The sequence below is a fragment of the Peromyscus maniculatus genome, chromosome 11 (assembly GCF_049852395.1).
Source record: "Peromyscus maniculatus bairdii isolate BWxNUB_F1_BW_parent chromosome 11, HU_Pman_BW_mat_3.1, whole genome shotgun sequence".
Lineage (NCBI taxonomy): Eukaryota > Metazoa > Chordata > Mammalia > Rodentia > Cricetidae > Peromyscus > Peromyscus maniculatus.
In genome coordinates, this window is record NC_134862.1 from 79,975,387 (window position 1) to 79,997,815 (window position 22,429).

Consider the following 22,429-nt stretch of genomic DNA (forward strand, 5'->3'; position numbering starts at 1 on the left):
GAAGAGGAAGAAGAAGAGGAAAAAGAAGAAGCAGCAGGAGTAGCAGCTTCAGGAGTGGCCATCATCATCGCCAGAGTGTAACAACTGCATGTCCTAGTTCCAACATCCGGTCTCTCCTGCTCTTGATATGCGACCTAGGTTCAGCTCTGATTGCAGACCAATGTCAAGTGAGGAGCCCCACTTGGTTCTGTTTCTGCACTCTTTACTGAAAAGCTGGGGGAGTCCCCACCACTCCCACTGGCCTCTGTTGAAGACAGAGAGCAGGCAGGTCAGGGACTTAACAGGCAGCAGAGGCCAGCCAGTTGCCTGTGGTTAGACAGGACCTTTCTGTGGCCAGTGTGCCGTGGATGGGTCCGGTGCCAGATTGGTGATGGCTTTCCTTCATGGAAGCCACCGCCTTCCAGATCAAAGCAGAGAGTCGGAACTCAGGAAGGGACACATGGTCCAGCGGATGGGAGGCTGGAAAAGGTGTGAAGCGCAGAGACTCTGGACACACTGAGCTCACTGGAGAGGACGGACGGACTGTCAGCCTGGCCGGTCAATCGGGCGGGCGGGGTGGTGAGGATGCAGGGCACACACACTGGCCAATAGGTCACCTGGACTAGCCCAGGTCTCAGAAAACCAGGGAGCAGTGCGGTGACCTGCCAGCAAGGGCTTTGCGATGGCACAGAAGGAACTAAGATTGAGTGATCTGTGTTTGTGCCTCTCTGGCCTGTGCCTAGACTTCTATCTGTCTCTCTGTCTCTGTCTCTATCTCTGTCTCTCTACTCTCCCTCTCCGTCTCCCCCCTCCCCCATCTCCCTCTCTCCCTCTGTGTGTTTGTGTGTGCATGTAACAGGGAGACAGACAGACAGACAGACAGACAGACAGAGATAGAGAAACAGAGAGACAGAGAGATTTCAGCAGGGAGGGAGTAGTATCCTGTAGGGCCAAAGACTCTGTGGTTGACCAAGGCTGTGGGTGGGCTCTGGGCCGAGTGAGACGCGGGAGCGGTGGGGTTCTCCAACTCCACATGGTGGAAGAGGGCGCGAGGAAACACCTCCAGCCCTGCCGAGTCACGGGAGCTGGGATGTGTTGTGTGCACAGCGCGCACAGCTTGGACTGGGACTAGGAAGGACTGCCGGAGTGAGGGGACACTGGACGTGTGCCTGAGGACCAAAAGGGACTGGACTCTGCATGGGCCGGGAATCGAACCCGGGCCTCCCGCGTGGCAGGCGAGAATTCTACCACTGAACCACCCATGCCATGGCCAGCACTCTTCCCCGACTGCTCCCACAGCCTCTGCTCCCCGACAGTCCCTCCATCAGCTGGGTCCTGGGCCCTGGCTGGATGGACCGGCCAGGGGAGCGCCACGGCCACGGCCACGAGAGTTCCCGGTCCAGACTGAGGCTCTGGGGCTCAAGCGCGCCTCTCCCGGACGGACGCCTAGGCCCCACGTCACCCCTGCCCCTGCTGGCCGACGGAGCGGGCGCGTGGCTGTGCGAGCACCAAGCGTCTGCCAGGCGTTGGCAGGGAAAGGCCACCTCCGCACACGAGAATCCCCGACGACCACAGACCACCAAGATGGGTGCTGTGGGCGTCTCCCGCGGCAGCAGGAGGGAATGGAATGGGCCCGAAAGGGCTGGCGGGCGCGAGGGCTGGGCGAAGAGTTCCGGGGGTCGGGTGGGGGTGGACCAAGTCCGGTGTTGGCAAAAGAATGGCACCGGGCAGGCTGGCTGGCTGGCTGGCCGGGCTGCCGGGGCGCTCAGGAGCTGCCGCCTCACTTTCTCCTGCACGCTCCCCATGCGCTCTCCTCCAGGAGTTGGTGGCAGCTGAGAGGAGGGCGCTCGTCTAGGCACAGGTGTGGGCGCGAAGGTTGCGGGTGCGATGGGAGCGGCGGCGCTGGAGGGCTTGTGCAAGGAGGCGCCATCTGCGCTCTCTCTCTCGGGGTGGGGTGGCCAAAAGATGAGCTTGTCAGGAGTGGGATTCGAACCCACGCCTCCAGGGGAGACTGCGACCTGAACGCAGCGCCTTAGACCGCTCGGCCATCCTGACGGCAGGTCTGTGGGCGAGACCGCTCGCGGGGCTGGCAGCCGGCGCCCACGCGCGCGCCGAGCGGACCCAGAGCAACGGGGACCCCGGCAGGTGTCTGCGGTCCGGGTGCTGAGGCTGCGGGTCTCGCCCGGGGTCCACCGCGTGGACGTGGAGACGCTCCTAGGCGCCAAAGTCGCTGCAGGTCCCGGGGGTGCGGTGGGGGTGCGTCCGGGGCCGCAGCCCAGCCTCCGCGGGGCCGCGCAGGTGTCGGCGCAGCCTCTCCTGATGGCGTGGGCGAGGGCGGCAGAAAGCTGTCACCTGGGAGAGCCCCGCTCAACAGCCCGGGCGGGTTCCCGGGGCGGCGACGCGGCGATCGCCCAGGGTTGCGGGTTCGGGTCCTAGTGCGAGGGCCGTTGTGGCGGCGTCCCGGGAACTTTGGGTTTGTGTGCGGTGGTCGCCGTGGTGGCAGGGAGAGCTCAGGGCCTGTCTGGAGCGACGGAGAGGGCCCGGCGTGGCGATGGGGACGTGGTCGCGGTCCTCCCCGTTAGTATAGTGGTGAGTATCCCCGCCTGTCACGCGGGAGACCGGGGTTCGATTCCCCGACGAGGAGACGTGCCATCTTTTTAGCCAGACCGTCGCCCACGGCCGCGCTGGCCCTTGTTCCCCTTCCAAGCGCCGGGATCGGCCGCCCATGTCCCGGCCGGCGCACCCGCCTGCGGACCCCCGGGCCCCTCGCCTGGCACCTGGCACCTGGCACCTGGCCCAGCCCTCCGACGTCTGGGATCGGGTCGCCCTCCCGACCAGGCGACGGGTGTCAGAGCCGCCCGGGTGCGACTCTCGTGCCCTGAGCCCACGCTGCGCCAGGCGAGTCTTGGTGGGGACCCGCCCCGAGCGCTCCCGGACGCTCGCTCTTCCACGTGGCCCTGGCGGCGCGCCGGGTTGCTGCTGCAGTCAGGTGGCGAGAGCGCCCACCAGGGCCGGGCGTGTGCGTGCGGGAGGCGCGGCGGGGACGGCGGGGAACAGCGCGCAGCGGCGGAGCCCCGGTTGGCGGTGGCTCGGGCGTGGGCGTTGGCTTTGACGTCGGGGCGGTCCCCGAGGGGTAGGCGCCATCGCCGTCGCCGCTGTCCGCTGTCCGGTGTCAGTCCCCGGCGTCGTGTGGGTGCCGTCCCGGCGGTGCGGCGTTGGTGGTATAGTGGTGAGCATAGCTGCCTTCCAAGCAGTTGACCCGGGTTCGATTCCCGGCCAACGCAAGCTGCCGGTGTTTTGCCTAGGGCCAGGGCCGAGGCTGGCCCTGTCTGGCACCCCTCTCAGGTCGTCCGGTGACCGCGCGAGCGACCGATCGCTGGACTGAGCGAAGGAAAGGAGGAGGCAGGGGGGCCGAGACGTTTTGAGGGTGTGTCTAGCGGGAGGAGAACCGCCAGGGCCAAGCGTCTAATCCGCGGGGAGGCGCCGAGCTAGGCGGAGAATCGCCAGAGGGCAGCCGCGGCCCGGGTTCGATTCCCGGTCAGGGAAGCCTTTCTTCTTTCTCTCTGGACCCCCGCCTCCTCCAAGCCCTCTGTCTCCTCTTGCCACCTCACGCGGGATCCTTGGCGCCAACAAATCACACGCCTCCCTTTTGTTCAGGGGCATCGCGCCTCTGCTCGCCCCTGCTGCGCTCACGCCACCACCCATCACAACAAAGCCCGTTCCCTGTCTGCACAGCTCACCCATTGCCTCGCTTCCCACTGCCGCCCACCGTGTCTCACACAAGACGCCAACTCTGCGCCTGGACAGCTCAGCCTTGCTGCTTCCCGTCCTGCCCAGCTCACACACCGCCACCATCCCGCGGGCACACACACCCACCACGCAGCCCTGGAGCACACGCTTCCGAGCCACTCATGGACCCCACAGAGTCTCCACCTCACTCCCCGGCCTGCTCTGAGGTCCAGAAGAAGCCCCAAGTGCACCGCCTGCCTCACCTGCCTCCTCACGGCCTCCCTGTGAGCTTTACCCTGCTCTTCACAACTCAACGTAGGCTTCAAACAAGTGTAGCCATATTTTGAGTGAGTGAGTGAGTGAGTGAGTGAGTGAGCGAGCGAGCGAGCGAGCGTGCGTGCGTGCGTGCGTGCGTGTGTTTGTGTATAGGTATGTTATTTTTTTATGTATATCTTGAAAGACTCCAGGGTGGTGTTGGATGGGATGGGGAGGGACGGGACCTTCGGTGTGTCGTGGGATTGCCCTGGGGAGGTGTTACTGCGGGGCAGATGGCCGGATCAAGGCGAAAAGCATCCGGTGTGCTTACCTTATTCAGCGCCGCCGCCTGGGCGGGCAGTGCGCGTTTCCACCAGCCCCGGTTTCCTCGAAAGCCCCTAGAGCGTCTAAGGAGAGCTGAGGCCAAGTCTGGCGTTTGCAACGCCCCCGTTTCTCCGGCTCCTTGGGGACCGGGGCGCGTGGGTGTGGGGGAGAGGTGCAGGCGCAGGTGTGAGTCGGAAAACTGGAGCGGAACGTCGGTCCACCAGTTGGGTCCACCCCCGGGGTGGGTTCCCTCGGTCCTGCCCGTGCCAGCAAGTCCGAGGCCCAGAGTCAGATCCTTGAGTGCTGACGGCTGGATTGAGCTCCGCCCGGATGGCAGGCATAGTGGGAGATGCCAGTAGATCCTGGGGGAGCCCAGACAGAGCCTTTTCCCCACCGGACTCCAGCCCTCCCCTGTCCCAGAAGCCCTCCCAGTCCCGGGCGCCTGGAGACACCAGTGTGAAGCGGCATCTGGGAAGGGTCCGTCAGGCCGCCTCCTGGCCACCCGTGTGACTCAGAGAGAAGGCCTGGGGGGCGGGGGGGACCGGCGCGGGGGAGGGAGGGCAGGCACCGGGCAATCCTTCGCTAACTGTCCGTGGAATGCCAACCGCAGGGATGCAGGGATGTCTGGCTCTGTGCTAGCTGGCTTTGGGCAACGTGACACCTCTGGGAAGAGGGACTGTAGCGTGAGAAAACGTCTCTATAGCGTGTGCCTGCCCTGAGTGATGGATGTGGGACAGCCCAGAGGAGGTAAGTAGGCATGGTGTTGGGGTGCGGGGAAGGGAGCGGGCACCGGATGAGGGAGTGGCGAGTTGTGGCCAGGGGCCGTCCCACCCTTGGGCAGGCAATCCTGAGCTGTGTAGGAGGACAGCTGGCTGAGCAAGCCGGTAAGGAGCACTCTCCCACAGACACCTGCTACAGCAGTTCCTGCCTCCGGGATCCCACCCTGGCTTGCCTCTGGGAGGGACTTAGGAGCCTAAGCCAAGTGGCTCTGGGTCACGGTGTTTGATCGCAATAATACAAACCCTAACTCAGGAGGAACCTGGTTCCTGGAGTGGAGTCTTGCTGTGACAGACCCCATCACCTGGCCTTCCCCAGGATTGGGAAAGGCCCTTAATTGTGGGCAGGCAGGCAAAGCAGCTGACTGCTCCAAGCTGGCTGTGCTCCTCTAGGGCAGCTTGGAAGGCAATGTCGTGAGCCATGCTGACAATGACGACTACGGAGTGCCTCTCCCCGCCCCCCCCCCCCAAACACACACACCTGAAGTTTCAGCGGGCACTCCTTTGGGGCCCTTTGGGTAATTGGAATGAAGAAGGTGTGGTCCTGCGGAGCCCGGGGCTGAAGAATCATCTGTGGTTTATGAACAAGAGACCCGGAGCCAGCAAGGTGAAACCTTGGCTGTGCGGGGACAGTCCTCGATGGCGCTCCACTGGAGCTGAGAAGTCAGCGGTGATTAAGAAGACAGCGGTGCAGCCGCCGCCGAGGTTAAACCTCTCCACACCCCTACCCCCCCCCCCCGGAAAAGAGGGCTTCCTGAAGGTCAGCATTCAGAGGTTGAACCCCATGCCAGCTAGCCAATTTGAAAACGTGTAGGACTCGCCTATGTGGTGATGGCATTGAAGGTGTGGAAGGATGTATCCCCGAGAGCAGCAGAGGCTTGGAGATGGGCCGTGGTGGGTCTGGAGTCCCCAGGGAGAGGCTGAGAGGGGACATGAGCAAAGGTGAAACCGCGGGTGAACCCCACTGCGAACGGAAGTGGTGGAATGTGGGGAACAGCCGAGGCTTGGCATTTCCACATGGCATGATCAGAGAGTCCAGGAAGAGAGCCCAGCAGAGGCTGTCACCGGCGAAGGCGAGGGGTCTTGGAGATGCGGGTTCCCTGGGACAACCACAAAAGGGGAGCAGCGGCCTCAGAGTGGAGCCCATCTAGGCCTGGGAGAGCAGCTACAGGTGCTGTGAATGGCAGAGCTGAGGCAGGGTGACTGTCCTCCCCCTCGGGACCCAAATAGAGCCAGTGAACAGAAGAGGTCAGACACTAGGCTTGTGACAGTGTTGGACTTCGGTTTTGCTTTCCTAGGATAATGATCGCGCCCGGATTCTTTCCTCTCCGTGCACAAGTGCCTTTAACTTCAAACAAAACAAAATAAGGGGAAAAAATCAAAACAAAGCAATAACAACAACCAAACTCTGTGTTTTTTAAGAGCTGAGCAGGGCTGCCAGGCAGGGAGAATAAATAGGAGCAGAAGTAAGGAGAGTACTGAGAAAAGGAGAAAGAGAAGAGGTCGCCAGGGGCCAGCCACACAACCATTCCGCCAGCCATTCAATCAAAGCAAAGAAAAGCATATAGGATATAGAAAGGCAAAAGTATCCAGGGGAAAAAATTTAAATGGGATAACTGAAGCGAAGAAAAGATGCCCAGAAAAGAGCCAAGCTAATCCACGGCATTTATAAGCAACAATAAGTCTCTGTGTATTTATTTGAGTGCTGGGTGTCGGGCTCCCAAGAGTAAAATATTATGAAAACAAACAAACAAACAAACAAAAACAATACCAACGACAGTTCTTGATGTTTTTACATTGCGGTGTGGAGATGAAAATGAGCTCTGAGGGATGAACAAGAAAGGAAAGGTTATGGCTCAATAAGGGACCTGGTTGTGTGCCAGGTTGACAAAGGGTCAACGATGTTGGTTGGTTCTGGTGAACTTGACAACAACCTGGACTCCTCTGAGAAGAGAGAATGGGAATCGAGAAGAGTCTTCCCTGAGCCGGGCCTTCAGCCCAGTTTGTAGGTTATTGTTTGATTCACGACGGATGTGGGAGGGCACCTGAAGAGAGGAGGTGGGTGAGTGGGCAGTGCCAATCCCTGGGCAGATGGCCCTGTGTGGGATAAGAGAGCAGGTTGAGCAAGCCGGTAGGCAGCCCTCATGCAGGTCCTCTGCATCACTTCCTGCCTCTAGGTCTCTCCCCTCACCACACCACCCCCAAGACCCGACTCTGACCACCTAAGCCCCATAAACCCAGCCCTCCACAACTCCCCCACCCATCCACACTTCCACCACTGTGGTGCTAAGGAGTTGAAAGAAGAAATCAAACCTTCTCACCCCAAGGTTGCTTTCAGTCACACATTTGATCACAATAGTAACAACCGCAACTAAAAACATGATCCTGGTCCCTACTCAGAACGAAAGGGGCAGGAGACCCAGGAGATGGTTCTAGGAGCCTGCTGGCAGAGATTGGGCTGCTTGTGTTCCTGCTCAATTCCAACTCCCTCGCATTCCAACATCCCTGAGCATCACCAGCAACAGCAGCAGCAGCATCAGGAGAAAGGAGGAGGAGGAGGAGGAGGAGGAGGAGGAGGAGGAGAGGAAGGAGGAGGACGAGGAGGAAAAGGAGGAGGAAGAAGAGGAGGAGGGGGAGGAAAAGAAGAAGTATAATGAGAAAAATAATCGTAGTATTAGTAATAGTAGTATTAGAGGGGAAAGAAGGAGAAGAAGAGAATTAGTAGAAGAGAAGAAGAAGAAGAAGAAGAAGAAGAAGAAGAAGAAGAAGAGGAGGAGGAGGAGGAGGAGGAGGAGGAGGAGGAGGAGGAGGAGGAGGAGGAAGCAGTAGTAATAGCAGCAGGAGTGGCCGTCATCATCGCCAGAGTAAGAACTGCATGTCCTAGTCCCAACATCCGGTCTCTCCTGCTCTTGATATGCGACCTAGTTTCAGCTCTGATTGCAGACCAAAGTCGAGTGAGGAGCCCCACTTGGTTCTGTTTCTGCACTCTCTTTACTGAAAAGCTGGGGGAGTCCCGACCACTCCCACTGGCCTCTGTTGAAGACAGAGAGCAGGCAGGTCAGGGACTTAACAGGCAGCAGAGGCCAGCCAGTTGCCTGTGGTTAGACAGGACCTTTCTCTGGCCAGTGTGCCGTGGATGGGTCCGGTGCCAGATGGGTGAGGCTTTCCTTGGTGGAAGCCACCGCCTTCCGGAGCAGAGAGGAGTCGGAACGCAGGAAGGGACACACGGTCCAGCGGATGGGAGGCTGGAGAAGGTGTGAAGCGCAGAGTCTCTGGACACACTGAGTTCGCTAGAGAGGATGGACTGTCAGCCTGGCTGGTCAATCGGGCGGATTGGTGAGAAAGCTCGGCACACACGCTGGCCAATAGGTCACCTGGACTAGCCCAGGTCTCAGAAAACCAGGGAGCAGTGCGGTGACCTGCCAGCAAGGGCTTTGCGATGGCACAGAAGGAACTAAGATGGAGTTATCTGTGTTTGTGCCTCTCCGGCCTGTGCCTAGACTTCTATCTGTCTCTGTCTCTGTCTCTGTCTCTCTACTCTTCCTCTCAGTCTCCCCCTTCCCCTCCCCTTCCCCCTTCCGCTCCCCCTCCCCTCCCTCTCTCCCTGTTTGTATGTGTAACAGAGAGAGAGAGACAGACAGACAGACACACAGATAGACAGACAAAGATAGAGAAACAGAGAGAAAGAGAGATCTCAGCAGGGAGGGAGTAGTGTCCTGTAGGGCAAAAGACACTGCGGATGACCAAGGGTGTGGGTGGGCTGTGGGCCGAGTGAGACTCGGGAGCGGTGGGGTTCTCCACCTCCACATGGAGGAAGAGGGTGCGAGGAAACACCTCCTGCCGAGTCACGGGAGCTGGGATGCACTCAATGCTCTAGAGGAGTTGCTGTGGGCAATGCGCTAGGGGAAATAAGGCACCCTGGTCCCTACCGGAGTTGTCCCTCCTGAGCAAAGGAGGCACAAGGAGGTCCAGAATCAGGGACGCGTTTCTCCATCGTGAGAGAGGCAGGCTGTGTGGGGCCGGTACTGTGGGGTGGGAGGCTGGAGGTTGTGGGGTGTGGGTGATGTCGGGCGCGTGGTCTAAGAACCATGGAGGCGCTAGCCGCTGGCGCCAGTGTGCAGAGGAGACGTGCTAGGTATGGCAGGTGCTTTGAAGTGTCCAGGAAGTGAGTGAGGGATGCAGTGTCTTTGCAGTTGGGTCTGGCTGGCTGAGTTGAAGAGAAGCGACCAGGTTAGTGGGTAGGCGCTGGCTCACTGGAGCGCAGCTGGCACTGGCGCTGGCCAAGAAGAGTCCTTGTGTTGTGTGCACAGCGCGCGCAGCTTGGACTGGGACTAGGAAGGACTGCCGGTCGGACGGGACACTGGACGTGTGGCTGAGGACCAAAAGGGACTGGACTCTGCATGGGCCGGGAATCGAACCCGGGCCTCCCGCGTGGCAGGCGAGAATTCTACCACTGAACCACCCATGCCATGGCCAGCACTCTTCCCCGACTGCTCCCACAGCCTCTGCTCCCCGACAGTCCCTCCATCAGCTGGATCCTGGGTCCTGGCTGGCTGGACCGGCCAGGGGAGCGCCACGGCCACGGCCACGAGAGTTCCCTGTCCAGACTGAGGCTCTGGGGCTCAAGCGCGCCTCTCCCGGACGGACGCCTAGGCCCCACGTCACCCCTGCCCCTGCTGGCCGACGGAGCGGGCGCGTGGCTGTGCGAGCACCAAGCGTCTGCCAGGCGTTGGCAGGGAAAGGCCACCTCCGCACACGAGAATCCCCGACGACCACAGACCACCAAGATGGGTGCGGTGGGCGTCTCCCGCGGCAGCAGGAGGGAATGGAATGGGCCCGAAAGGGCTGGCGGGCGCGAGGGCTGGGCGAAGAGTTCCGGGGGTCGGGTGGGGGTGGACCAAGTCCTGTGTTGGCCAAAGAATGGCACCGGGCAGGCAGGCTCGCTGGCTGGCTGGCTGGCTGGCTGGCTGGCCGGGCTGCCGGGGCGCTCAGTAGCCGCCGCCTCATTTGCTCCTGCACGCTCCCCTTCCGCTCTCCTCCAGGAGTTGCTGGCAGCTGAGAGGAGGGCGCTCCTCTTGGCACAGGTGTGGCCGCGAAGGTTACGGGTCGGAGGGGAGCGTCGTCGCTGGAGGGCTTGTGCAAGGAGGCGCGAGCTACCATCTCTCTCTCTCTCTCTCTCTCTCTCTCTCTCTCTCGGTGGGGTGGACAAAAGATGAACGTGTCAGGAGTGGGATTCGAACCCACGCCTCCAGGGGAGACTGCGACCTGAACGCAGCGCCTTAGACCGCTCGGCCATCCTGACGGCGGGTCTGTTCGCGAGGACGCTCGCCGGGCTGGCAGCCGGCGCCCACGCGCGCGCAGAGCGGACCCGGAGCGACGGGGCCCCCGGGCAGGTGTCTGCGGTCCGGGTGCTGAGGCTGCGGGCCTCGCCCGGGGTCCACCGCGTGGACGTGGAGACGCTCCTAGGCGCCAAAGTCGCTGCAGGTCCCGGGGGTGCAGTGGGGGTGCGTCCGGGGCCGCGCAGGTGTCGGCGCAGCCTCTCCTGATGGCGTGGGCGAGGGCGGCAGAAAGCTGTCACCTGGGAGAGCCCGGCTCCACAGCCCGGGCGGGGGCACGGGGCGGAGTCGCGGCGATCGCCCAGGGTTGCGGGTTCGGGTCCTGGTGCGAGGGCCGTTGTGGCGGCGTCCCGGGGACTTTGGGTTTGGGTTTGGGTGCGGAGGTCGGCCGTGGTGGGAGGGAGAGCTCAGGGCCCGTCTGGAGCGACGGAGAGGGCCCGGAGTGGCGATGGGGACGTGGTCGCGGTCCTCCCCGTTAGTATAGTGGTGAGTATCCCCGCCTGTCACGCGGGAGACCGGGGTTCGATTCCCCGACGAGGAGACGTGCCATCTTTTTAGCCAGACCGTCGCCCACGACCGCGCTGGCGCCCTTGGTCACTTTCCAAGCGCCGGGATCGGGCGCCCGTGTCCCGGCCGGCGCACCAGTCTGCGGACCCCCGGGTCCCTCGCCTGGCACCTGGCACCTGGCCCAGCCCTCCGACGTCTCGGATCGGGTCGCCCTCCCGACCAGGCGACGGGTGTCAGAGCCGCCCGGGTGCGACTCTCGTGTCCGGAGCCCACGCTGCGCCAGGCGAGTCTTGGTGGAGACCCGCCCCGAGCGCTCCCGGACGCTCGCTCTTCCCCGTGGCCCTGGCGGCGCGCCGGGTTGCTGCTGCAGTCAGGTGGAGAGAGCGCCCACCAGGGCCCCGCGTGTGCGTGCGGGAGGCGCGGCTGGGACGGCGGGGAACAGGGCGCAGCGGCGGAACCCCGGTTGGCGGTGGATCGTGCGCTGGCGTTAACTTTGACGTCGGGACGGAGACCGAGGGGCAGGCCACGTCGCGGTCGCCGCTGTCCACTGTCCGGTGTCAGTCCCCGGCGTCGTGTGGGTGCCGTCCCGGCGGTGCGGCGTTGGTGGTATAGTGGTGAGCATAGCTGCCTTCCAAGCAGTTGACCCGGGTTCGATTCCCGGCCAACGCAAGCTGCCGGTGTTTTGCCAAGGTCCAGGGCCGAGGCTGGCCCTGTCTGGCACCCCTCTCGGGTCGTCCGGTGACCGCGAGACCGACCGATCCCTGGACTGAGCGAAGGAAGGAAGGGAGGAGACAGGGGGGCCGAGACGTTTTGAGGGTGTGTCTAGCGGGAGGAGAACCGCCAGGGCCAAGCGTCTAATCCGCGGGGAGGTGCCGAGCTTGGCGGCGAATCGCCAGAGGGCAGCCGGGGGCGGGCAGCTGGCAGGGCAGGAGTAGGCGCAGGTGCCCGCGAGCCCCGAACGGCATCCTGGTGAGGCCGGTAATGCGGGGCCATCGGCTCTCTCGCCGGGCGGGCGGGCATTGTGGCCTAGAGGCTGGCTGTCAGCCTGGCTCCGGGAGGCGAGTGTCGGGACCGTCGGGCGACTGCGACGCTCCCTGGTGGTCTAGTGGTTAGGATTCGGCGCTCTCACCGCCGCGGCCCGGGTTCGATTCCCGGTCAGGGAAGCCTTTCTTCTTTCTCTCTGGACCCTCGCCTCCTCCAAGCCCTCTGTCTCCTCTTGCCACCTCACGCGGGATCCTTGAGCCAACAAATCACACGCCTCCCTTTTGTTCAGGGGCATCGCGCCTCTGCTCGCCCCTGCCGCTCTCACGCCCCCACCCATCACAACACAGCCCGCTCCCTGTCTGCACAGCCATCCATTGCCTCGCTTCCCACTGCCGCCCACCGTGTCTCACACAAGACGCCAACTCTGCGCCTGGACAGCTCAGCCTTGCTGCTTCCCGTCCTGCCCAGCTTACACACCGCCACCATCCCGCGGGCACACACACCCACCACGCAGCCCTGGAGCACACGCTTCCGAGCCACTCATGGACCCCACAGAGTCTCCACCTCACTCTCCCGCCTGCTCTGAGGTCCAGAAGAAGCCCCAGCTGCCCCACCTGCCTCACCTGCCTCCTCACAGGCTCCCTGTGAGCTTTACCCTGCTCTTCACAACTCAACGTAGGCTTCAAACAAGTGTAGCCATATTTTGAGTGAGTGAGTGAGTGAGTGAGTGAGCGAGCGTGCGTGCGTGCGTGCGTGCGTGCGTGCGTGCGTGCGTGAGTGCGTGCGTGTGTGTGTGTGTGTGTGTGTGTGTGTGTGTGTGTGTGTTTGGTATAGGTATGTTATTTTTTTATGTATATCTTGAAAGACTCCAGGGTGGTGCTGGATGGGATGGGGAGGGACTGGACCTGCGGTGTGCCGTGGGGTTGCCCTGGGGAGGTGTTACTGCGGGGCAGACGGCCGGATCAAGGCGAAAAGCATCCGGTGTGGTCACCTTACTCAGCGCCGCCGGCCGCCGGGATGGGCAGTGCGTGTCCCCAGCCCCGGTTTCCTCGAAAGCCCCTGGAGTGTCTAAGGACAGCTGAGGCCAAGTCTGGCGTTTGCAACGCCCCCCCCCCGTTTCTCCGGCTCCTTGGAGACCGGGGCCCCCGCATGGGTTTGGGGAAGAGGTGCAGGCGCAGGTGTGAGTCGGAAAATTGGAGCGGAACGTCGGTCCACCTGTTGGGTCCAGCGCCGGGTGGGTCCCCTCGGTCCTGACCGTGCCAGCAAATCCGAGGCCCAGAGTCAGATCCTTGAGTGCTGACGGCTGGATTGAGCTCCGGCCGGATCGCAGGCATAGTGGAAGATGCCAGTAGATCCTGGGGGAGCCCAGACAGAGCCTGTTCCCCACCGGACTCCAGCCCTCCCCTGTCCCAGAAGCCCTCCCAGTCCCGGGCGCCTGGAGACACCAGTGTGAAGAGGCATCTGGGAAGGGTCCGGCCGGCCGCCCCCTGGCCACCCGTGTGACTCGGAGAGAAGGCCTGGGGGGACCGGCGCGGGGGAGGGAAGGCAGACACCGGACAATCCTTCGCTAACTGTCCATGGAATGCCAACCGCAGGGATGCAGGGATGTCTGGCTCTGTGCTAGCTGGCTTTGGGCAACGTGACACCTCTGGGAAGAGGGACTGTAGCGTGAGAAAACGTCTCTATAGCGTGTGCCTGCCCTGAGTGATGGATGTGGGACAACCCAGAGGACATAAGTAGGCATGGTGTTGGGGTGCGGGGGAGGGAGCGGGCACCGGATGAGGGAGTGGCGAGTTGTGGCCAGGGGCCTTCCCACCCCTGGGCAGGCAATCCTGAGCTGTGTAGGACAGCTGGCTGAGCAAGCCGGTAGGGAGCACTCTCCCACAGACACCTGCTACAGCAGTTCCTGCCTCCGGGATCCCACCCTGGCTTGCCTCTGGGAGGGACTTAGGAGCCTAAGCCAAGTGGCTCTGGGTCACGGTGTTTGATCGCAATAATACAAACCCTAACTCCGGAGGAACCTGGTTCCTGGAGTGGAGTCTTGCTGTGACAGACCCCATCACCTGGCCTTCCCCAGGATTGGGAAAGGCCCTTGAACTGTGGGCAGGTGGGCAAAGCAGCTGACTGCTCCAAGCTGGCTGTGCTCCTCTAGGGCAGCTTGGAAGGCAATGTCGTGAGCCATGCTGACAATGACGACTACGGAGTGCCTCCCCCCCTCCCAAACACACACACCTGAAGTTTCAGTGGGCACTCCTTTGGGGCCCCTGGGTAATTGGAATGAAGAAGGTGTGGTCCTGCGGAGCCCGGGGCTGAAGAATCATCTGTGGTTTATGAACAAGAGACCCGGAGCCAGCAAGATGAAACCTTGGCTGTGCGGGGACAGTCCTCGATGGCGCTCCACTGGAGCTGAGAAGTCCGCGGTGATTAAGAAGACAGCGGTGCTGCCGCCGCCGCCGAGGTTAAACCTCCCCACACCCCTACCGCCCCAGGGACGGGAGCTTCCTGAAGGTCAGCATTCAGAGGTTGAACCCCATGCCAGCTAGCCAATTTGAAAACGTGTAGGACTCGCCTATGTGGTGATGGCATTGAAGGTGTGGAAGGATGGATCCCCGAGAGCAGCAGAGGCTTGGAGATGGGCGGTGGGTCTGGAGTCCCCAGGGAGAGGCTGAGAGGGGACATGAGCAAAGGTGCAACCGCGGGTGAACCCCACTGCGAACGGAAGTGGTGGAATGTAGGGAACAGCCGAGGCTTGGCATTTCCACATGGCATGCTCAGAGAGCCCCCGAAGAGTGCCCAGCCGAGGCAGGGGATCGCCGGCGAAGGCGAGGGGTCGTGGAGATGCGGGACAACCTGGGACAACCACAAAAGGGGAGCAGCGGCCTCAGAGTGGAGCCCATCTAGGCCTGGGAGAGCAGCTGCAGGTGCTGTGAAGGGCAGAGCAGAGGGAGGGTGACTGTCCTCCCCCTCGGGACCCAAATAGAGCCAGTGAACAGGAGAGGTCAGACACTAGGCTTGTGACAGTGTTGGACTTCGATTTTGCTTTTCTAGGATAATGATCTTGCCCGGAATCTTTCCTCTCCGTGCACAAGTGCCTTTAACTTCAAACAAAACAAAATAAGGGGAAAAATCAAAACAAAGCAATAACAACAACCAAACTCTGTGTTTTTTAAGAGCTGAGCAGGGCTGCCAGGCAGGGAGAATAAATAGGAGCAGAAGTAAGGAGAGTACTGAGAAAAGGAGAAGAGGTCGCCAGGGGCCAGCCACACAACCATTCAGCCAGCCATTCAATCAAAGCAAAGAAAAGCATATAGGATATAGAAAGGTAAAAGTTCCCAGGGAAAAAAATTTAAATGGGATAACTGAAGCGAAGAAAAGATGCCCAGAAAAGAGCCAAGCTAATCCCCGGCATTTATAAGCAACAATAAGTCTCTGTGTATTTATTTGAGTGCTGGGTGGCGGGCTCCCAAGAGTAAAATATTATGAAAACAAACAAACAAAACAAACAAGCAAACAAACAAAAAAAAACAATACCAACGACAGTTCTTGATGTGTTTACATTGCGGTGTTGAGATGAAAATGAGCTCTGAGGGATGAACAAGAAAGGAAAGGTTATGGCTCATAAGGGACCTGGTTGTGTGCCAGGTTGACAAAGGGTCAACGATGCTGGTTGGTTCTGGTGAACTTTACAGCAACCTGGACTCCTCTGAGAAGAGAGAATGGGAATGGAGAAGAGTCTTCCCTGAGCCGGGCCTTCAGCCAGTTTGTAGGTTATTGTTTGATTGACGACGGATGTGGGAGGGCACCTGAAAAGAGGAGGTGGGTGAGTGGTCAGTGCCAATCCCTGGGCAGATGGCCCTGTGTGGGATAAGAGAGCAGGCTGAGCAAGCCGGTAGGCAGCCCTCATGCAGGTCCTCTGCATCACTTCCTGCCTCTAGGTCTCTCCCCTCACCACACCTCCCCCAAGACCTGACTCTGACCACCTAAGCCCCATAAACCCAGCCCTCCACAACTCCCCCACCCATCCACACTTCCACCACTGTGTCGCTGAGGAGTTGAAAGAAGAAATCAAACCTTCTCACCCCAAGGTTGCTTTCAGTCACACATTTGATCACAATAGTAACAACCGCAACTAAAAACATGATCCTGGTCCCTACTCAGAACCAAAGGGGCAGGAGCCCCAGGAGATGGTTCTAGGAGCCTGCTGGCAGAGATTGGGCTGCTTCTGTTCCTGCTCAATTCCAACTCCCTCCCATTCCAACATCCCTGAGCATCACCAGCAACAGCAGCAGCAGCAGCAGCAGGAGAAAGAAGGAGGAGGAGGAGGAGGAGGAGGAGGAGGAGGAGGAGGAGGAGGAGGAGGAGGAGGAGGAGAAGGAGTAGAAGAGGAAGGAGGAGGAGGAGGAAAAGGAGGAGGAGGAAGAGGAGGAGGGGGAGGAAAAGAAGTATAATGAGAAAAATAATCGTAGTATTAGTAATAGTAGTATTAGAGGGGAAAGAAGGAGAAGAAGAGAATTAGTAGAAGATAAGAAGGAGAAGAGGAAGAAGAGGAGGAGGAGGAGGAAGAAGAAGAAGAAGAAGGAAAAGAAGAAGAAGAAGAAGAAGAAGAAGAAGAAGAAGAAGAAGAAGAAGAAGAAGAAGAAGACGAAGAAGAAAAAGAAGAAGAAGAAGTAATAGCAGCAGGAGTGGCCGTCATCATCGCCAGAGTAAGAACTGCATATCCTAGTCCCAACATCCGGTCTCTCCTGCTCTTGATATGCGACCTAGTTTCAGCTCTGATTGCAGACCAAAGTCGAGTGAGGAGCCCCACTTGGTTCTGTTTCTGCACTCTCTTTACTGAAAAGCTGGGGGAGTCCCGCCCACTCCTGCTGGCCTTTGTTAAAGACAGAGAGCAGGCAGGTCAGGGACTTAACAGGCAGCAGAGGCCATCCAGTTGCCTGTGGTTAGACAGGACCTTTCTCTGGCCAGTGTGCTGCGGATGGGTCCGGTGCCAGATGGGTGAAGGCTTTCCTTCGTGGAAGCCCCCGCCTTCCGGAGCAAAGAGGAGAGTTGGAACGCAGGAAAGGACACATGGTCCAGCGGATGGGAGGCTGGAGAAGGTGTGAAGCGCAGAGTCTCTGGACACACTGAGTTCACTAGAGAGGATGGACTGTCAGCCTGGCCGGTCAATCGGGCGGGTTTGTGAGGAAGCTCGGCACACACGCTGGCCAATAGGTCACCTGGACTAGCCCAGGTCTCAGAAAACCAGGGAGCAGTGCGGTGACCTGCCAGCAAGGGCTTTGCGATGGCACAGAAGCAACTAAGATTGAGTGATCTGTGTTTGTGCCTCTCCGGCCTGTGCCTGGCATCTATCTGTCTCTGTCTCTGTCTCTGTCTCTGTCTCTGTCTCTGTCTCTCTACTCTTCCTCTCAGTCTCCCCCTCCCCCTCTCCCTCTCCTTCCCCCTTCTGCTCCCCCTTCCCTCCCTCTCTCTCTGTTTGTATGTGTAACAGAGAGAGAGACAGACAGACAGACAGACACACAGATAGACAGACAGAGATAGAGAAAGAGAGAGATAGAGAGATCTTAGCAGGGAGAGAGTAGTGTCCTGTAGGGCAAAAGACACTGCGGATGACCAAGGGTGTGGGTGAGCTGTGGGCCGAGTGAGACGCGGGAGCGGTGGGGTTCTCCACCTCCACATGGTGGAAGTGGGCGCGAGGAAACACCTCCTGCCGAGTCACGGGAGCTGGGATGCACTCAAGGGTCTGGAGGAGTTGCTGTGGGCAATGCGATAAGGCACCCTGGTCCCTACCGGAATTGTCCCTCCTCAGCAAAGGAGGCACAAGGAGGTCCAGAATCGGGGACGCGTCTCTCCATCGTGAGAGAGGCAGGCTGTGTGGGGCCGGTACTGTGGGGTGGGAGGCTGGAGGTGTGGGGTGTAGGTGATGTCGGGGACGTGGTCTAAGAACCATGGAGGCGCTGGCTGCTGGCGCCAGTGTGCAGAGGAGAGGCTAGGTATGGCAGGTGCTTTGAAGTGCCCAGGAGGTGAGTGAGGAGGGATGCAGTGTCTTTGCAGTTGGGTCTGGCTGGCTGAGTTGAGGAGAAGCGACCAGGTTAGTGGGTAGGCGCTGGCTCACTGGAGCGCCACTGGCACTGGCGCTGTCCAAGAGTTGTGTTGTGTGCACAGCGCGCACAGCTTGGACTGGGACTAGGAAGGACTGCCAGAGTGAGGGGACACTGGACGTGTGGCTGAGGACCAAAAGGGACTGGACTCTGCATGGGCCGGGAATCGAACCCGGGCCTCCCGCGTGGCAGGCGAGAATTCTACCACTGAACCACCCATGCCATGGCCAGCACTCTTCCCCGACTGCTCCCACAGCCTCTGCTCCCCGACAGTCCCTCCATCAGCTGGATCCTGGGTCCTGGCTGGCTGGACCGGCCAGGGGAGCGCCACGGCCACGGCCACGAGAGATCCCGGTCCAGACTGAGGCTCTGGGGCTCAAGCGCGCCTCTCCCGGACGGACGCCTAGGCCCCACGTCACCCCTGCCCCTGCTGGCCGACGGAGCGGGCGCGTGGCTGTGCGAGCACCAAGCGTCTGCCAGGCGTTGGCAGGGAAAGGCCACCTCCGCACACGAGAATCCCCGACGACCACAGACCACCAAGATGGGTGCGGTGGGCGTCTCCCGCGGCAGCAGGAGGGAATGGAATGGGCCCGAAAGGGCTGGCGGGCGCGAGGGCTGGGCGAAGAGTTCCGGGGGTCGGGTGGGGGTGGACCAAGTCCTGTGTTGGCCAAAGAATGGCACCGGGCAGGCAGGCTCGCTGGCTGGCTGGCTGGCTGGCTGGCTGGCCGGGCTGCCGGGGCGCTCAGTAGCCGCCGCCTCATTTGCTCCTGCACGCTCCCCTTCCGCTCTCCTCCAGGAGTTGCTGGCAGCTGAGAGGAGGGCGCTCCTCTTGGCACAGGTGTGGCCGCGAAGGTTACGGGTCGGAGGGGAGCGTCGTCGCTGGAGGGCTTGTGCAAGGAGGCGCGAGCTACCATCTCTCTCTCTCTCTCTCTCTCTCTCTCTCTCTCTCTCTCTCTCTCTCTCTCTCTCTCTCTCTCTCTCTCTCTCTCTCGGTGGGGTGGACAAAAGATGAACGTGTCAGGAGTGGGATTCGAACCCACGCCTCCAGGGGAGACTGCGACCTGAACGCAGCGCCTTAGACCGCTCGGCCATCCTGACGGCGGGTCTGTTCGCGAGGACGCTCGCCGGGCTGGCAGCCGGCGCCCACGCGCGCGCAGAGCGGACCCGGAGCGACGGGGCCCCCGGGCAGGTGTCTGCGGTCCGGGTGCTGAGGCTGCGGGCCTCGCCCGGGGTCCACCGCGTGGACGTGGAGACGCTCCTAGGCGCCAAAGTCGCTGCAGGTCCCGGGGGTGCAGTGGGGGTGCGTCCGGGGCCGCGCAGGTGTCGGCGCAGCCTCTCCTGATGGCGTGGGCGAGGGCGGCAGAAAGCTGTCACCTGGGAGAGCCCGGCTCCACAGCCCGGGCGGGGGCACGGGGCGGAGTCGCGGCGATCGCCCAGGGTTGCGGGTTCGGGTCCTGGTGCGAGGGCCGTTGTGGCGGCGTCCCGGGGACTTTGGGTTTGGGTTTGGGTGCGGAGGTCGGCCGTGGTGGGAGGGAGAGCTCAGGGCCCGTCTGGAGCGACGGAGAGGGCCCGGAGTGGCGATGGGGACGTGGTCGCGGTCCTCCCCGTTAGTATAGTGGTGAGTATCCCCGCCTGTCACGCGGGAGACCGGGGTTCGATTCCCCGACGAGGAGACGTGCCATCTTTTTAGCCAGACCGTCGCCCACGACCGCGCTGGCGCCCTTGGTCACTTTCCAAGCGCCGGGATCGGCCGCCCGTGTCCCGGCCGGCGCACCCGCCTGCGGACCCCCGGGTCCCTCGCCTGGCACCTGGCACCTGGCCCAGCCCTCCGACGTCTCGGATCGGGTCGCCCTCCCGACCAGGCGACGGGTGTCAGAGCCGCCCGGGTGCGACTCTCGTGTCCGGAGCCCACGCTGCGCCAGGCGAGTCTTGCTGGTGACCCGCCCCGAGCGCTCCCGGACGCTCGCTCTTCCCCGTGGCCCTGGCGGCGCGCCGGGTTGCTGCTGCAGTCAGGTGGAGAGAGCGCCCACCAGGGCCCCGCGTGTGCGTGCGGGAGGCGCGGCTGGGACGGCGGGGAACAGGGCGCAGCGGCGGAACCCCGGTTGGCGGTGGATCGTGCGCTGGCGTTAACTTTGACGTCGGGACGGAGACCGAGGGGCAGGCCACGTCGCGGTCGCCGCTGTCCACTGTCCGGTGTCAGTCCCCGGCGTCGTGTGGGTGCCGTCCCGGCGGTGCGGCGTTGGTGGTATAGTGGTGAGCATAGCTGCCTTCCAAGCAGTTGACCCGGGTTCGATTCCCGGCCAACGCAAGCTGCCGGTGTTTTGCCAAGGTCCAGGGCCGAGGCTGGCCCTGTCTGGCACCCCTCTCGGGTCGTCCGGTGACCGCGAGACCGACCGATCCCTGGACTGAGCGAAGGAAGGAAGGGAGGAGGCAGGGGGGCCGAGACGTTTTGAGGGTGTGTCTAGCGGGAGGAGAACCGCCAGGGCCAAGCGTCTAATCCGCGGGGAGGTGCCGAGCTTGGCGGCGAATCGCCAGAGGGCAGCCGGGGGCGGGCAGCTGGCAGGGCAGGAGTAGGCGCAGGTGCCCGCGAGCCCCGAACGGCATCCTGGTGAGGCCGGTAATGCGGGGCCATGGGCTCTCTCGCCGGGCGGGCGGGCATTGTGGCCTAGAGGCTGGCTGTCAGCCTGGCTCCGGGAGGCGAGTGTCGGGACCGTCGGGCGACTGCGACGCTCCCTGGTGGTCTAGTGGTTAGGATTCGGCGCTCTCACCGCCGCGGCCCGGGTTCGATTCCCGGTCAGGGAAGCCTTTCTTCTTTCTCTCTGGACCCTCGCCTCCTCCAAGCCCTCTGTCTCCTCTTGCCACCTCACGCGGGATCCTTGAGCCAACAAATCACACGCCTCCCTTTTGTTCAGGGGCATCGCGCCTCTGCTCGCCCCTGCCGCTCTCACGCCCCCACCCATCACAACACAGCCCGCTCCCTGTCTGCACAGCCATCCATTGCCTCGCTTCCCACTGCCGCCCACCGTGTCTCACACAAGACGCCAACTCTGCGCCTGGACAGCTCAGCCTTGCTGCTTCCCGTCCTGCCCAGCTTACACACCGCCACCATCCCGCGGGCACACACACCCACCACGCAGCCCTGGAGCACACGCTTCCGAGCCACTCATGGACCCCACAGAGTCTCCACCTCACTCTCCCGCCTGCTCTGAGGTCCAGAAGAAGCCCCAGCTGCCCCACCTGCCTCACCTGCCTCCTCACAGGCTCCCTGTGAGCTTTACCCTGCTCTTCACAACTCAACGTAGGCTTCAAACAAGTGTAGCCATATTTTGAGTGAGTGAGTGAGTGAGTGAGTGAGTGAGCGAGCGTGCGTGCGTGCGTGCGTGCGTGCGTGCGTGAGTGCGTGCGTGTGTGTGTGTGTGTGTGTGTGTGTGTGTGTTTGGTATAGGTATGTTATTTTTTTATGTATATCTTGAAAGACTCCAGGGTGGTGCTGGATGGGATGGGGAGGGACTGGACCTGCGGTGTGCCGTGGGGTTGCCCTGGGGAGGTGTTACTGCGGGGCAGACGGCCGGATCAAGGCGAAAAGCATCCGGTGTGGTCACCTTACTCAGCGCCGCCGGCCGCCGGGATGGGCAGTGCGTGTCCCCAGCCCCGGTTTCCTCGAAAGCCCCTGGAGTGTCTAAGGACAGCTGAGGCCAAGTCTGGCGTTTGCAACGCCCCCCCCCCCCCCGTTTCTCCGGCTCCTTGGAGACCGGGGCCCCCGCATGGGTTTGGGGAAGAGGTGCAGGCGCAGGTGTGAGTCGGAAAATTGGAGCGGAACGTCGGTCCACCTGTTGGGTCCAGCGCCGGGTGGGTCCCCTCGGTCCTGACCGTGCCAGCAAATCCGAGGCCCAGAGTCAGATCCTTGAGTGCTGACGGCTGGATTGAGCTCCGGCCGGATCGCAGGCATAGTGGAAGATGCCAGTAGATCCTGGGGGAGCCCAGACAGAGCCTGTTCCCCACCGGACTCCAGCCCTCCCCTGTCCCAGAAGCCCTCCCAGTCCCGGGCGCCTGGAGACACCAGTGTGAAGAGGCATCTGGGAAGGGTCCGGCCGGCCGCCCCCTGGCCACCCGTGTGACTCGGAGAGAAGGCCTGGGGGGACCGGCGCGGGGGAGGGAAGGCAGACACCGGACAATCCTTCGCTAACTGTCCATGGAATGCCAACCGCAGGGATGCAGGGATGTCTGGCTCTGTGCTAGCTGGCTTTGGGCAACGTGACACCTCTGGGAAGAGGGACTGTAGCGTGAGAAAACGTCTCTATAGCGTGTGCCTGCCCTGAGTGATGGATGTGGGACAACCCAGAGGACATAAGTAGGCATGGTGTTGGGGTGCGGGGGAGGGAGCGGGCACCGGATGAGGGAGTGGCGAGTTGTGGCCAGGGGCCTTCCCACCCCTGGGCAG

General features: G+C 61.8%; 14 non-coding genes across 14 annotated transcripts; 8 read left to right on the forward strand and 6 right to left on the reverse strand.

Annotated features, from left to right (window-relative positions):
• Nucleotides 1-1,173: 1,173 nt before the first annotated feature.
• Nucleotides 1,174-1,244, reverse strand: Trnag-gcc (transfer RNA glycine (anticodon GCC)). The gene has a single exon. It is a non-coding gene; the product is annotated as a tRNA-Gly (tRNA).
• Nucleotides 1,245-1,951: 707 nt separating this feature from the next.
• On the reverse strand, nt 1,952-2,034 carry Trnal-cag (transfer RNA leucine (anticodon CAG)). Its single transcript has one exon. It is a non-coding gene; the product is annotated as a tRNA-Leu (tRNA).
• Nucleotides 2,035-2,551: 517 nt separating this feature from the next.
• Trnad-guc (transfer RNA aspartic acid (anticodon GUC)) lies at nt 2,552-2,623 on the forward strand. Its single transcript has one exon. It is a non-coding gene; the product is annotated as a tRNA-Asp (tRNA).
• A 568-nt stretch (nt 2,624-3,191) lies between these two features.
• On the forward strand, nt 3,192-3,263 carry Trnag-ucc (transfer RNA glycine (anticodon UCC)). The gene has a single exon. It is a non-coding gene; the product is annotated as a tRNA-Gly (tRNA).
• Nucleotides 3,264-9,460: 6,197 nt separating this feature from the next.
• Trnag-gcc (transfer RNA glycine (anticodon GCC)) lies at nt 9,461-9,531 on the reverse strand. The gene has a single exon. It is a non-coding gene; the product is annotated as a tRNA-Gly (tRNA).
• A 751-nt stretch (nt 9,532-10,282) lies between these two features.
• On the reverse strand, nt 10,283-10,365 carry Trnal-cag (transfer RNA leucine (anticodon CAG)). The gene has a single exon. It is a non-coding gene; the product is annotated as a tRNA-Leu (tRNA).
• Nucleotides 10,366-10,868: 503 nt separating this feature from the next.
• On the forward strand, nt 10,869-10,940 carry Trnad-guc (transfer RNA aspartic acid (anticodon GUC)). Its single transcript has one exon. It is a non-coding gene; the product is annotated as a tRNA-Asp (tRNA).
• Nucleotides 10,941-11,503: 563 nt separating this feature from the next.
• Trnag-ucc (transfer RNA glycine (anticodon UCC)) lies at nt 11,504-11,575 on the forward strand. Its single transcript has one exon. It is a non-coding gene; the product is annotated as a tRNA-Gly (tRNA).
• A 422-nt stretch (nt 11,576-11,997) lies between these two features.
• On the forward strand, nt 11,998-12,069 carry Trnae-cuc (transfer RNA glutamic acid (anticodon CUC)). The gene has a single exon. It is a non-coding gene; the product is annotated as a tRNA-Glu (tRNA).
• Nucleotides 12,070-18,139: 6,070 nt separating this feature from the next.
• Trnag-gcc (transfer RNA glycine (anticodon GCC)) lies at nt 18,140-18,210 on the reverse strand. Its single transcript has one exon. It is a non-coding gene; the product is annotated as a tRNA-Gly (tRNA).
• Nucleotides 18,211-19,003: 793 nt separating this feature from the next.
• Nucleotides 19,004-19,086, reverse strand: Trnal-cag (transfer RNA leucine (anticodon CAG)). The gene has a single exon. It is a non-coding gene; the product is annotated as a tRNA-Leu (tRNA).
• Nucleotides 19,087-19,589: 503 nt separating this feature from the next.
• Nucleotides 19,590-19,661, forward strand: Trnad-guc (transfer RNA aspartic acid (anticodon GUC)). Its single transcript has one exon. It is a non-coding gene; the product is annotated as a tRNA-Asp (tRNA).
• A 563-nt stretch (nt 19,662-20,224) lies between these two features.
• Trnag-ucc (transfer RNA glycine (anticodon UCC)) lies at nt 20,225-20,296 on the forward strand. Its single transcript has one exon. It is a non-coding gene; the product is annotated as a tRNA-Gly (tRNA).
• A 422-nt stretch (nt 20,297-20,718) lies between these two features.
• Trnae-cuc (transfer RNA glutamic acid (anticodon CUC)) lies at nt 20,719-20,790 on the forward strand. The gene has a single exon. It is a non-coding gene; the product is annotated as a tRNA-Glu (tRNA).
• Nucleotides 20,791-22,429: the final 1,639 nt, after the last annotated feature.